A 15,286-nucleotide genomic window follows, 5' to 3' on the forward strand; every position below is an offset into this window, starting at 1 on the left:
CATTCACATTCATCAGATAACCTATATATATATTTTTCTTTCTTGGAGACCTCTCTCCTGGAGTCCTTCCTAGTCCTATTTTCAATCTGGACCGGTTACTTTTCGGGCCTGTGCTTTTTAAATTTTTTTCCTAAATTGCTTTAACTACCTTACCAGATTAATTTTAGAATCTGATAGCCAATTTCTATAAGATTATCCTACCGGGATTTTAATTTGGATTATGTTGAATCTGCAGATGAGTTTGGAGAAAGTTGACATTTGAACAATATTGAGTTTTCTAATCAATAACATGGAACTTTTCTCCAATTTTTCACATCTTATCTAATTTATCTAGGTAATGTTTTGTAGTTTTCAGTACACAGATCTTGTACATCTTTTGTTAAATTTATCCCTAAGTATTTTGTGGTTATTTGGATACTATTATAAATGATATTTAATTTTTTCCAGGTTTTTTCTTTTTTTTTTTAAGATTTTATTTATTTATTTGACAGAGAGAGAGATAGAGAGAGAGGGAACACAAGCAGGGCGAGTGGGAGAGGGAGAAGCAGGCTTCCTGCTGAGCAGGGAGCCCGATGTGGGACTCGATCCCAGGACCCTGGGATCATGACCTGAGCTGAAGGCAGACGCTTAACGACTGAGCCACCCAGGCGCCCCTCCAGGTTTTTTTCTTACCAGTACGTATAAATATAATTGAGTTCTATATATTGACCTTATATTCTGGGAGCTCAGGAAATTCTATTAGGTCTAGTGGTTTTATTTATTTTTAATTTTTTAAAAGATTTTATTTATTTGACAGAGAGAGAGAGAGAGAGAGAGAGAGGGATCACAAGCAGGGGGTGTGGGAGAGGGAGAAGCAGGCTTCCCGCTGTGCAGGGAGCCTGATGCGGGGCTTGATCCCAGGACCCTGGGATCATGACCTGAGCCGAAGGCAGACACTTAACGACTCAGCCACCCACGCGCCCCTAGTGGTTTTATTTTTAAAGATCCTTTTGGGTTTTATATGTACATAATCATGTCATCTGAGAATAAACACAGTTTTATTTCTTCCTTTTTAAAATGCCTTTTATTTGTTTTTCTTGCCTTAATTCATTAGCTAGGACCTCCAGTACAATGCTGAATAGAAGTTGTGAAAGTGGACATCCTTGTCCTGTTCCCAGTCTTAGGAGTTAAGCATTCACTCTTTCTCTATTAAATATGATGTTAGCTGAAGATTTTTCGTAGAGGACCCTTACCAGGTTGAGGAAGTTCCTTTCATGAATGTGTGTTGAATCTTCCTCTTTCTTAAGTGCTTACAGGCTTTGTGACCAAGGGCAGATTACTTAGCTTCCCTCTACTACCTTATAAAATGTGGATAGTAACAATGTTCAGCTATTTCCTATGGAAATTAAATTAAATGAGCACACATACACACCTGTGATATTTAGAGGAATGCCTAGCATACAATAGGTACTATATAAATGTCATCAATAATAAGCATTATTTTGGTTTATCCCTTATTTTGCTGGATTACTAGATTTTGCTAAGGAAGGATATATGGGAAATAACTTTTTGGAGACCTTGAATTTCCAAAAAAGGCTTTTTTTAAAAAAAGATTTTATTTATTTATTTGGGATAGAGAGAGAGCAAGAGAGTGAGCATGAGCTGGAGGGGAGGGCAGAGGGAGACAGAGAAGCAGACCCTGCTGAGCAGGGAGCCGGACATGGGGCTTGACCCCAGGATCCTGAGATCATGACCTGAGCTGAAGGCATATGGTTAACTGACTGAGCCACCCAGGCACGCCCCAAAAAAGCTTTTATTCTACTTTTATACTTGATTGGTATTTTGGCTGAGTATTGAATTCTAGGTTGGAATTTATTTTCTTTCAGAATTTTTCTGTCTCTTAATTTCTTCTAGCTTCTAGGGTGCTGTTGAGACTGCTGATGTTGAGACTGCTGATCTAATTCTTGATCTGTTGTAAGAGACTGACTTTTCTCCTAGAAACTTTTAGGGGGCTCCTGGCTGGCTCAGTTGGTAGAGTGTGTGACTCTGGATTTCAGGGTTGTGAGTTTGAACCCCACGTTGGGTGTGAAGATTATTTAAAAAAAGAAACTTTTGGGCGCCTGAGTGGTTCAGCTGGTTAAGCGACTGCCTTCTGCTCAGGTCATGATCCCGGGGTCCTGGGATCAAGTCCCATATCGGGCTCCCCCTGCTCTGAGGAGAGCCTGCTTCTCCCTCTGCCTCTGCCTGCCACTCGCCCTGCTTGTGCACGCTCTATATCTCTGTCAAATAAATAAATAAAATCTTTAAAAAAAAAAGAAACTTTTAGGATATTTTCTTTATCTTCTTAATTTTAGAATGCACGATGATGCGCCTTGGTGGGGGTTCTTTTCTCATTCATTTTGCTGGTGAATCCTTTTAATCTGGAGACTCAGGTTCTGTGAAATTTTCTAGTATTATTTATTTGATAATTTTCTACCCTCTATTTTCTCTATTCTCTTCTTTTTAGGATTCCTTTTCTGGGTGTTGAACTCCCCAAGGTTGATTCACTAATACATTTTTTGTTATCACTTTTTGCCTGTTTTTCAGTATCTTCATCTTTCTACTTCTCATGAAGTTACCCTTAACTTTATTGTTCAACCTGTTAATTGGAATTTAACATTTCTGATATCATATTTTAAATTTCCAATAGACTTTTTTTCTGTTCCCCAAGGTTCTCTTTTATAACATCTCTTTCTTGCCTCATGGTTGCAATATTTCCTCTTACCTTTCTGAAAATATTACGGTTTTTGCGACGATTTCTTTAGCTCCCTTCATTTTCTCCTGGTCCAATAACATCTACTTTCTGATTTCTGTTAAAGAAAACTCTTATATTTTCTCTCAAATTTTCTTTGTTCTTGTACATTGTGGGGTTATGCCTTAAAAATCCCTTTAGTGTTGGGGTGCCTGGGTGGCTCAGTAGGTTAAGGCTCAGGTCATGATCCCAGGGTCCTAGGGTCAAGCCCTGCAGCCCCGCTCTCCCTCTGTCCTCGCCACCAGCTCGTGCTCACTCTCTCTATCATAAATAAATAAATAAATAAATAAAATAAAAGTCCTTTTAGTGTCATTTTTAGGGGATTTTTGAGTGGGAGCAGAGATAAAAACATTCCTTCAATCTTCCATTTTTGATATAAAATTCCCCTGGATTTGAAAAATATATTTATTTTAAGGGCACAATCAGATTGTTCTGTTATATTCAGTTCCTCGGGTCTAAATTCTCCCATTTGTTGTGTTGGCTGACTGTTGATTGTAGTGGTATTAGGTCTTTGTAATATTTGATTGTGAGCTCATCTATTGAAGAACATTTTTTTTTTTATCTCCATGGGAGTCTTGCATGTGTTTTAGATTATGAAGAAGTCTACACAGGGACAGTGTCATGGCCGTCCTTGCTGGAACTCTGCTGGGTCACATGGTTCAGAGCATTTTTTGTTATTGTTGTTATTTCTTGGTCTTGGGTTTCCATACCATTTCAAAAGGCAGATTTGTGTCCTCACCATTTGTTACTCCAGCTTGGGACTCGGGACTGTTCCCCCGGTGGCTCCCTTTCCCCTTTGGCCTAGGGCAAGCAGCTCACTTTCTGGTCATGTCTCAGAGCTACCTGGTGTTTTTCTATCTCCAGACAAGTGTGGGCCAAGTCTTTCCTAGTTCTTAGCCTTTTCTTGGTGTGTGGGGTCTGTAGACCTGCTGCTGTTACCATTCCCATCCTTGAGGTGCATGACCAGTTCTAGCATCCTTCTGGGTTCCTCTGACTTTAACTCCTTCCTGATAAGTCCATACATTTCTAAGTTCCTTTCCATCTGGCCCTTAGATCTCTCTCTCTCTCCTTTTGCTTTTGATCTCTGGCATTTATTTAAAAACTTAAAAATACATGTAATCTAACATATTTCTACATAGATTGTGTGTGTGTGTGTGTTTGTGTGTGTGTGTGTGTGTGTGTGTGCGCTGTTTCTCATGCCTCCTCAGTCCACCATCATGATGACAGGGTATCAGTAAAAATTCAAATAGCACACAAAATAAAAACAAAGTTTCCCTTCCTATTCTTTACTTCCTTTCCATAAAGATAAACATTGTTAAAGCTTTCTCCCAACACATCTTAAATATCAACCTGGAAAACACATTGATCAGATTTCTAGTTAACTCACAGTGTGGATGCGTATGTGTGTGTTGGAGGTGAGTGATAGTGGATTATCCCAGAATGATCACCCCCTTCTTTTAGCCAGGTTCAGATTCAGGGGAGTGGGAGGGTGGGAGAAGTAAGATCGAGAAGGTAAGTAGGAAGGTGCTTCTGAAGAAATCCAGTCACTTCCGACATGGGAAGAAGTTGTATTGCCCAACAGAAATATGAGGCCACATCCGTGCCTCTGTTGGTTCCCATGTTGTAAACAAGGCTGTCTTCCTGAAAGAGCTGGCTTTGCTCCAGCTTTGAAAGGGTGGAGGGTAGAGGGAGACTAAGCATGCAGTGCAGGGCTCCCCGCTTTGCCAGTGTCCTGTGAACTTCTCTTGGCTGGGATCCTGATGATACTTAGCATGCACTATTCTCTGTGTAATGTATGACCAACGTGTTTTAGAAAACATACATGAATGAGTAAGAATCAAAGCCAGTTAACCGATTATGTATCAAATGCCTACTATGTGCCCAACTTTGTGTTCAATCCTTAAGATGAGGGCGTAACCTGTAGAAATGAAACTGAGGGGATAAAGGAAACTTGTGAATGGAGAATGTGTGAAGAGTTCATGAAATTTCCTATAGTGTCATGGTGACCAGAACAAGGAGGTCTATCTGGGGGTCCTGATGTACCACAAGCTCAATCTGAAGATTTGGGGGAAATAATTCTAATTAAATAAAAGAGAAAGAAAAGAAAAGAAAGACTTAGCAGCTGTGTGACTTTGAATATTCACTAAAACTTTTTGAAACGCAATTTCCTCTTTATTGAAATGAGGTCTGATTAGGTAAGCTCCCTTCCAGTTCCAGGAGGTGATCTAAGTCTAAGAGTCTACAGAGATGTACAAATGCATCCATATTTGTGCAGATGTAGAGTTCCATGACTTGATAGAAAATTTTTCATCTTTGCTCAGATCATGATCATTAGTGATTAGATACATCATAGAAGGCCACTTCTTTGTGCTTTCCAGGAAGCTGCTGACCAGGTCTAACATGAGCGTTTCCAGAAAGGCCTCCCTTCTTTCTCCTGCTCTCCCCTCCTTCCTCCTTTCTTCCTCCTCCCCTTCTAATACCTTCTTTTCTCATCTGCCAGCAATTTATTATTTGGGGTAGGCAGGCCCTCTGGAAAAAGGGCAAATACCCCTGGGTGAGGGAAATACTTTTCTTCCAGTCACTAAGCCTAGAACAAGAATGGTTGGAATCATTCCCTCACACAGAAGACTCTCTTTCTGAGCCATGAGGCTCAGAGGTTAACTTCTCAAGGTCATGAGAAGCTTGCATGCCTCTGTCTGACATGTCAGCTTAGCTTGTCACCAACAGATGTGTCTGCTAATTGAAAACCTAATCTGTGCCAGGCACTATGAAAGACACTTCTTACAGTCATGATTTCATTCAATGCTCACTGAGACTTTATGGTAACAATTACTATTATTCCCATTTTACAGATGAGGGAAATAAGAGCCAAGGAGATTAAGTACCTCACTCAAGGTAACACAGCAGAGTGAGAGCCATGGTAAGGATTTGAGTCAGGCTGGGTCTTTTCTTTTCTTTTCTTTTTTTTTTTCTTTTAAGATTTTATTTATTTGACAGAGAGCGAGGTAGCAAGAACAGGAACACAAGCAGGGGGAGTGGGAGAGGGAGATTCAGGCTTCCCGCCAAGCAGGGAGCCTGATGTGGAACTCGATTCGAGGACCCTGGGATCATGACCTGAGCCGAAGGCAGACGCTTAACGACTGAGCCACACAGGCGCCCCGAGGCAGGCTGGATCTTGGTCTATCTTGACTTCTATGATCTTGAGCAAGTAACTTAACCTCTCTGAACCCCTGTCTCCTTGAAGGGATGGTAACATTAAATGCTTGTCAAGGTTCAAGGTAATATATGCCAGACTCTTGAAACAGACCAGGGCTTTGACAAATGGCAGACATTATTGCCATAGCAGAGAGTCTTGGGAGGGTGACTCAGCTGAAGAACTGGCAAGTATCCCCAAACCTTCTAACTTTAATGGCAGTGCTTCCTTCATGATGTCGCAAGGGCAAGGGGCTAATAGGAGAGTTGGGATAAACCACTTTCATAGGCATTGGGCAGCTCTGAGATGAAAGGACAGAACTTGGAAAGGGGATCAATGGTCTAGTTTCATGTTCCTACAACAACCATTTTTTTCTCTTCTTCTGAATCATTCCCATTAGCATACAAGCTCCTTTCTTATAATAACCCTCCCTTGACCCCACCACATCCCTGTCAGCTATGGCCCTATTTCTCTGCTCCACTTTGCAGCTGAGATCTAAGTCTCATGGCTCAAGGGACGCTTCAAGCCTATGAAGGGAGATGAGGGACATTTAGCAGAGTCTCAGATGGAACCTGAACTGGGCCACTCTGGGGGTTCATGTAAGTCTGAGCACACTTGAAAGGAACAAGAGGCCAAGGGCCTTTTAGGAAATGAGCTCATTTCTACGGGACAAGAGTAAAGTCCCTGGGCCTGCAGAGGGTAATTAGTCAGTATCAGGGGCAATGGGAGTGGACGCTGTGGTTAAGACTATGGACTCTGGCCCATGGAGTCTCACCTAAGGGTTAGGGAGATAGGGCTGGGAAAGAAAATGAAAAACGCTGGGAGGTTTTGCTGGTGCAAGCAACACACTCACTCAGGGAAACTGGCACTGTTCTTTCTAGGTGGCCAGGCTGGAATTGGCAGAGGGATGCACGCCAGCTTGACAAGAAAGCCAAGGAGCCTCAAACGGACAGGTGGGGAGAGGGTCCCGGAGAGTTTCCTTGAGGTGCCAAATCACAGCTTGCTCACTGGGTGTCCTTATACTGGTTGTAGACAAAGAGTGAGCTCAGGAAGAAAATGATGGTTGCATTTTCAGTCCCGCCAGTAACATAGGAGAGCTATTTCTCCACATGCCTCACTTCCTCACTTCCTCCTTCTTAAAGGTTTATTTTCCCTGGACTCCTGCTTTCCTCATGTATCTTTGTCTTCTTTTCAGTCTTTTTGGAAGGCTCCTCCTCCTCTCCCAGACCCTTAAATGTTGGCATTCTTCCGGATTCCATTGTCCCCCCTTTCCTGCCCTTTCTCTATTATCAGCTTCCCCTGGGTGATGTTATTTACCCCTGTGGCTTTAGTGATTTGCCACCTCAGTGGAAATGATCCTCAAAAATGTGTTTCTAAGCTAGCCATTTCCCCTGCGCTTCCTGAGCTAAATTTTCCAATGCACATTGACATGCCTACTTGGACGTAACCGTAAATCCAAAATGAAAGCCAGTATCTTCTCTCCAAAACCTGCTTTCTTCAAGCTGTTAGTCCAAGCTATGGGTGGAAGAAATCTTTTTGACCCACTCCCTCTTTCTTGCTGCCCTACACCTATCCCTGATGGCTAAGTCCTGTTGTCTTGCTCTTAAAGAGCTCTTAAACTCCACTCCCATTGTCATTACTTTGCCCAGACTCTCACGATTTCTGCTATAGCCTCCTAACCGGACTCCTGCCTGAACCTCTAGCCCTCGTGGTCCATTCACACACCACTCAGGGAACGATCCGTTTGCATATTCATCTGCTGAAAGCTTTCCCAGATCTCCTGTTGCCTGTGGGATAAAGCTCCAACATTTTGGCATAGCATTCAAGGTCCTCTGAGGTTCGGCTTTGCCTTCTGGCCTGGTCCTATTTATTTTTATCCCACATCTGTTATGACCTTTGCTTTGGCCAGACTCTTTTCCTTAAATTTCCCCTAATACATCATGCTGTCTGCCTTAGTCTAGATTTCTTTGCTTGTAAGCAATAGAAATCTGCTTTAAAGAGACTGACGCCTAAAAGGAATTTAGTGGAAGGATCCAAGGGTCATCTGATGGACCTAAGTGTCAGGAGATTCCAAGAGGGAAAAGAACAAGGAACAAGAAAGTAGCTCTTTTCTTGGGCTCTCTCTCTTTGGGGACTACGGATTTTTCATCTCGACTGCATTTAGCAGTTCTGTTTCACTCCTTTTTCCAAGCATACCAGCTTTCTCTGCTTCTTTCCGCCCATGGCTACTGCACGAGTTTACATCACCCCAAGTCAATCAAAATCCCAGCCTTCCATTTCCAGGAAAGCAACTCTGATTGGCCCAACTTTGGCCATGGAGGCAGCTTCTGGTAGAACACACAGAGCTTGGAGAAGGGAGGCTTGGATGATAACCTCAAAGAAGTCTCTAAACTCTCATCTCTGAGCTTTTGTGTCTACTATTCCCTTTCACTGGATGCCCTTTCCTGCATCTCCATCTGTTAAATTCTATTCGTCCCTCAAAAGTTAGCTCACAAGCTAGACTGTTTTGAAAGCCTCCTTACATTGAGTTATGAGTCCCTCCATGTGGTCCCATAAAGCCATTGCATACTTGATTCGAATGCTTATTGCATTTGGGTTGTGTTAATTGATTTCCTGTGTTTCTCCATCAGACCATAAGGTCTTAGGAGAGGTGAACCTGTTCACCCCTTCATCTTTAGAGTCAGGGAAAGAGTGAGGTCTAAAACAGAGATTGATCAGCTTTTAAATGAATGAACAGAACAGCTAATTAGTCTCCATCTACCGCATGCAAGAACTTTTCTGGGCAGGATTCAGGCGTATGATGGGAAAAGAGAACATACCACACTGGCTTTCTCCAACGACAGCATGTTCTCTGCTGTGAGTGTCAGCCCTCAGGAAGGTGCGTGATTTAAGATTCGTCTTCTGAAAAGTTTACGGGGTTCTGACTTCCTAGATAAAAACTGCCTAATCTGACTTATTAGCAGATATAAGAAAATGGATGGCTAAAAGCAGAACAGATTGGGTCGCAGAACAGATTTTCAAAATGTCACCACCTTTATACGACAGGCAAGTTGATGGTCGCTGTGGTCATTTTATATTGACAATCTAGCTGGGAGCTCGTTTGAACTTTCTATCAGTGTTGCTGTGCATACAGTGTAGCCCGAATTACTACATATGTGAAGTTGAAGCAAAATTAAATATTTAAAGAAAAAATAATAGCTAACATTTATTGAAAGCTTACCATGTTTCATTACTAAACTAAGTGCTTTTTAAAAAATGTTTATTTCTCTTTTTTTTAAGATTTTATTTATTTATTTGACAGAGAGAGATACAGTGAGAGAGGGAACACAAGCAGGGGGAGTGGGAGAGGGAGAAGCAGGCTTCCCGTGGAGCAGGGAGCCTGATGCGGGGCTCGATCCCAGGACCCTGGGATCATGACCTGAGCCGAAGGCAGTCGCTTAACCAACTGAGCCACCCAGGCGAAAAAGAGGAGAAAAAAAATTTTTAATTTTAATTCCGGTTAAAAGTGCTGTGTTAGTTTCTGGTGTACAATACAGTGATTCCACAATTCCATACATCACCGCTGCTCCTCATGACAAGTACACTCCTTAACCTCTATCACTTATTTCACCCATCTGCCCATGCCTCGCCCCTCTGGTAACCATCAGTTTGTTTTCTATAATTGAGAAACTGCTTCTTGGTTTGTCTCCCTCTGTCTCTTGTTTTTTCCCTTTGCTCATTTGCTGAGCTATGTGCTTTTTATGTGCTCACTAACTAATCTAATCCTTAAAACTACCTTATGAGGCTGGCTCTGTAATTAGTCCATTTTACAGAGGGGGAAACTGAGGCACAAGAGTTTAACTAGAGTTGGGATGTGCATGTAGGAATCTGGTCCCAGGGCTTACCACCTAAGCTAAACCTACTTATAGGTGGTGAGCCCTGGGGCCAGATCCCTAAATAGCTAAATCTACCATCTAGACCAGCTCCAAATGTTTATGGGCTTCTCATGACAGATGCAAATAAATGAAGAAGTAAGTTTAGGACTGCGCTCTAAGTCTCTAGTTTTGGGTTTTCCTTCCCCTTGGATCTTTATCTATAGGTACGAGAAGAAAAAGGTCAGGGGCACGTTCTCATGAATCTTTCTGTTAGTCCTATGGGAATTAGGTTCCCCAGCAACTTGACAGGACGCTTCCTGGTATAGTGAAGATGGCAATGGATGAGGGACCTGGAGACCAGGGTTTAGTTCTGCTTCTTTCACTTGTAGTTCAAGACCTTTCGCGGGTGTCCACCTGCTCTGGGTCTCAAGTCACTCACCTGTTAAAAGGGGAGTTCAGTCCAGGGGGGGATATTTTAAGCTCCCTTCCACCCAGACCGTGTAGATTCAGGTAGGGCAGTTCAGGGCCACCACTCACAGATGGGCAGATTTGACACTGCACAGCCTAAGGGGTGCCATTTGCATAGAGTATGATGCGAATAACACGCTTACATGTATGTGTCCTAAGCTGAGTTAGCAGGATCTTCCCATAAACAGAGGGTTTTTGTGCATCCCTGACTTTGGTCCCTGGGAGCTCCTATGACATTGAGACTCCCGAGTCTTTCAGAATCTCCCTGGGAGTCATGCTCTTGCATTTTGGCAATTGAGTTAGACTCAAGTGTGGACTTACAGGGCAGCAGAGTTGTCCAAAGTGTCATAGGCAGTGGTGCAGTCTAGTGTAGTAAACCCCTTAGCATAATGCTGGCCATCCAAGAAAGTCCTCTAGAAATGCTAGCTGGTCTTATTACTGTAGTGGAATAGAGAAGAACATGGGACAGGTCCCCTCATGGGACTCAAGAGTTTGACCCCATCGCTGAGTTGGCTTGGCACAGAGCCAGATTTGATAGGAAGCTGACCCTGCTGTTTTTGGTCAGGGGAACATGTCTGACATCAGACTTTGCAAGGCTCTGTTGAGAAATCAGTTGTGTGTCTGTCTTCTCCGGGAAGGTGACTTGTGAATGTCTCTGAAGCTGCTGGGGGAGGGGCCTTGAGTTGGGACGGGATCTCCATTCCTCCCCACATTCCCTCCCCATCCCCACATCGGTTCCACCTTGGGCAGGTAGAATGGTCCGGAGGAGGAGGCCGCAATGCAAGGCCACCTTGCTTCGGGCTCGGGGTCAGCAGGGGTTGGAGGGTCTTAGAGACTGGAAGCATACAGTATGGAGAGAGAGAGGAAGTAGAATATAGACCTGTAAGGGAAAGACTCACCTTCACAAACAATTCTCATTCCAACAGTGCATTTCTCATTGCTAGTTTGGGCCTCTCTGCCATCATTGCTTCTGGGGGAGTGGGTTTTAAACTTGAGTCTTGATCACACTCATCTGGGCCTCCAGATTCCCAGGACTCACCCTCAGCTACTCAGATTCAGTAGCACTGCGACCCTCACCTTACATTAACCTTAAGCTGGGGTGGAGAGACGGATACCTTCCATTTGTCCTCTAGGTCCACTCTCTGCCTTTCTTACCCTGCTCTATGCCCTGGGAATCTGACTGAGATGGACTACCTCAACAGATTCCTCTGTCCTCTGGATTCTGAGTTCAGCCATTGGGAACCCTTGCAGCAGATGGATGAGCAGGGGCTTCAAGTCAGGCATTCCCCAGCTCTGTCCCTGCTAGTTGCTGGGATTGGCTTCCGCCAGGGAGCCCTCATCACACAGCTTCCTCCCCATAATGGCACCCTCGCCTCACCCCTTAGGCCTAGTGGCAGTAACAGCTCCCAAATGTTACTGGCCCTGGGGTACTGCACCATTGCTCATTACATTCCCCAAATTCTTTCCGCACTTTACTAAACTCTCGCGAGTTTGATAAAACGCTCTCTCCTGGCCCAGCTCCAGTCTGCCATCTGGTTCTGCCAGGGTTCCAATCCATTCAGGGGTTGTCCGTAAAGCTGCCTTTGAAGCAAGGGGCCCATTTTAAACATGGCACACTTTTAGAAACACTGCTTCACGGCCTTTAATGCTCTCTAGTTCTTTTTTGGCCCCTCGGTGCTTAACTCATTTGAGACTAAGGTGATGTTTTGCAAAAGCAACTTTACCAGAAATGAAGTGGAAAAAAAAAAAAAAAGGACTGTTCACTGAGAAAATGTAAAGGCCTAGAAACATGTCCACAAAGCCTAGCCCCCTTGTCTGTAAGGAGGCCGATATGCGTGCTGCCTGGCATTCCCCCTGCATGCACAGTCAGGCCTCAGTTCCTGCACTTTGGAGAAAATCCCACCCCAATCAAACACACTGAAACAATGCAAAACTGTATGAATTAATCCTGCATATCACTCCACCCTCCTGTTCTCTTTGACTATAACTCCTTTCAACAACTTTGTATATTCTCCCAGATGTTTTCCTGAATATTTAGTGTATATATATATATATATATTTTATTATTATGTTATGTGTTTTTACACACATGGATAAGCCATTTACTATACATACTGCTCTACTTTCCTTTTTCATCCAGCATTATTTCTTAAGGATCTTTCTAGGTCCTCTCATATCACTACTCATTATTTTTTTAAAGGATTTCTTAAATAGCTTTATTGAGTATAATTTACCTACTGTAAAATTCACCTGCTTTAAGTATACCATGAGATGACTTTTTAGCAGTTTTGCAGAGTTGTACAACTATTACCACAATCCAGATTTAGAATATTTCCATTGCCCCTAAAAGAAGCCTTGTGCCTGTCTGCAATCATTCCCTGCCCCCTCCCTGACCCTACCACGCACCTGCTCTCTGACTTCATAGATTTATCTTTTTGAGACATTTTATGTCAGTGGAATCATAAAATATGTGGTCTTCTGTTCTGGCTTTTTCCACTTAGCACCACGTTTTTGCCTTGTGAACAGTTTAAACCACTGAATCCAATGTATTCCATGGCCTGGATGCTCCTTCACTGTCTATTGGACCCTTTCCCTCTTGTTGAACATTCAGGTTGTTTCTAAGCTTTGAGTTTTAGAAAGAATGCTATGACAAATATCCTGTACACATTTGTCTAGCTATGTGGGTATTTCTATAGGGTGGATTTCTAGAAGTATAGTTCCTGGATTAGAAGGTATGCGCACTAAAATAGATATGATCAAATTGCCTTCTCTCAAGGTTGTACCTATTTACCCTGCTACAAGTCTGCATGATAATATTGTCTTCTAATCTGGTGGATTCTGACCCCAAAACTATAGGATGTAGTAGCCTCCACTTGGCTCCCTGCAGTCGTTCCTCCAAATGACCAGAGTTGTCCCTTTGTTCTTCTGATAACTTTCTTCATATTTTTCCTTTATTTTACTAATCAAAAGCATAAAAATAGGTGAATAGGACACATACTACAGTTCGTTGAAAACTAATGACTATAGCTTTAAGAATAATAATACAACTAATCCCAGGTAGCCATAATCTAGGTAAAGAAAGAGGATATTCCCAGTACTCTCAAAAGCCCCAATGTGTTCCTCCCTGATAGATTCAAACTCTAAATAAACATTATTCAAACGTTGGCGGTGATCATTCTTTCTCTTTATAGTCTGCACCTAAGTTCGCCTGAAAGATTTGCAATGAGTCAATTTAGTTAAGCTTGAATCAAGATTCATCAAATTCCCTCCCTTTCTCGCCTAGTTCCATGTTAGCGTCAGCCAGAAGAGACTTTTGTGTGAACTTTGGAAGGTGGAAAGTGGAGCAGAAGTGACATTCTTTTTTATTCTCTGGAAGGTCGGCGCAAGGCACCAGGTGCTGGTCTCTGCTGTCCTTAATTTGCTGGCTCCTCTCGTTAGTGTGGGGCGGCAGCTGAATCAGCCGTACCTCCTGCTCCTGAGCCTCGTGTGTTCTGACCTTCATGATGCAGGCGTCAGCATCTCCAGCAGTCCGTCTGCATGTTGAACTTGGAGGCCACGAGAGACCGGGAGCAGGTTTCAGTCTGTTCTTGCAGGTTCCAGCTCGCCCTCACTCTTGTCTGCTTCATGGGATCTTTCCTCCTTGGCTCTCTGTCCTGCCACTTTCGGGTCCCAGCACCAGAAGCAAAGACAACAGCCTGACCTAGACTATTTAGCCCGCTTCCACAATCGCATACAGTCAAATCCCTATAATGAATCTCTCCTCCAAGCGGTCCTGCTTTTCTAATGGAACCCTGCCTGATAGAGGCTTGTTTTGCCTGTCTCTGAATTTTATGCTGGGCTCCAACTGTCTCTTTTCTTTTAGAGAGAGAGTGTGCACATGTGTGGGTGTGTGAGCAGTGGGGGGTGGGGTGGGCAGAGGGAGAGGGAGAGTGCGGAGCCCCTCGTAAGGCTCAATCCCACATCCCTGAGATCATGACCTGAGCTGAAATCAAGAGTCAGACGCCCCACTGACTGAGCCACTCAGGAACCCCATCCGACTGTCTCTTTAACTGTCTTATGGGACAGCTCAGAATAGGGTAACCCCATCTGAGCCTGCTCCCAAACGTGGGCCCCAAGCCTCAGTTGGCCCTTGACTCTCTCAGATGAGTGTAGGCGCTGAAGAAGTGGACCAGCCCTACCTATATGAGTGGAATGCTCTGGGAAGTTCATATATGTATTTTCTCATCTATTTGGAAGGTGCCTGAAGTGTCACCACTAGAAAAGCGAAATATCTGAAAAAATGAACCGCACTAGGCATTTTTATTCCAGCTCTACTATTACCCAGCCACAAGATCTTGATCAAGTTGCTTTGCTTGGGCCTCAGTTTCCTCATTTGTGTATTGCAAGGGTTGGCGGGGGGCGGGGGAAAGCTCTAGGTGTCCTCTGGCTCTGCTATGGCAGGGTGGCTGTTTTCCATGTGGGTCAATGCGGGATGAATTTCAATGTGACATGCCACCTGAGGGTACGTCTTCATATCACCCAAGAGACAATGGAGGCTGTTCTGATTTCGTGACCAAAGGGAGCCCATTCCTTCAATGAGGAGGGACTGCGTTGAGGGAGATGTCATAAATTGGGGAGACAGAGAAACAAGGCGGAGGGTGTTCATGTAAGTAGGGCAATGTATCTCAGAAGCAAGAGGGGCCAGCTCAGACTGAGCAGGCAGATCTAGGCAGAAAGGAGCTGGGCCCTGACAGTGGGACTCAGGCTTGGAAACATCGGAGGGAAGAAAGAAATCAACAACTCCAAGATAGGCCCTGGATTTGCCTCCTCCTGGTGATGGCTTAGTTGGTAGGTTATTTGTGCCAAGACTGTCTTTATGTGAGAGAGGGAGGGAGGGAGAGAATGAAAGAGAGAGAAATATTAACAGAGTTTACATAAGTGCAACTCCATCTCTGCCTCATTGCTCCTAGGCTTATTTTATCCTCTTATTCTCCTTGGAGAAACTATGCGTCCTCTAGCCGT

General features: G+C 43.8%; 1 long non-coding RNA gene across 1 annotated transcript in view; it reads left to right on the forward strand.

Annotated features, from left to right (window-relative positions):
* The first annotated feature begins 5,833 nt into the window (after window positions 1–5,833).
* Window positions 5,834–15,286, forward strand: part of LOC114203260 (uncharacterized) — a 35,047-nt gene continuing 25,594 nt past the window's right edge. The window contains exon 1 of the long non-coding RNA XR_015767846.1: window positions 5,834–6,916. This is a non-coding gene — a long non-coding RNA (uncharacterized LOC114203260). The remainder of the gene's footprint in view (window positions 6,917–15,286) is intronic.

This window comes from Eumetopias jubatus, unplaced genomic scaffold, assembly GCF_037043125.1.
Source record: "Eumetopias jubatus isolate StellerSeaLion01/CBP00866 unplaced genomic scaffold, mEumJub1_p1.0 scaffold_3, whole genome shotgun sequence".
Lineage (NCBI taxonomy): Eukaryota > Metazoa > Chordata > Mammalia > Carnivora > Otariidae > Eumetopias > Eumetopias jubatus.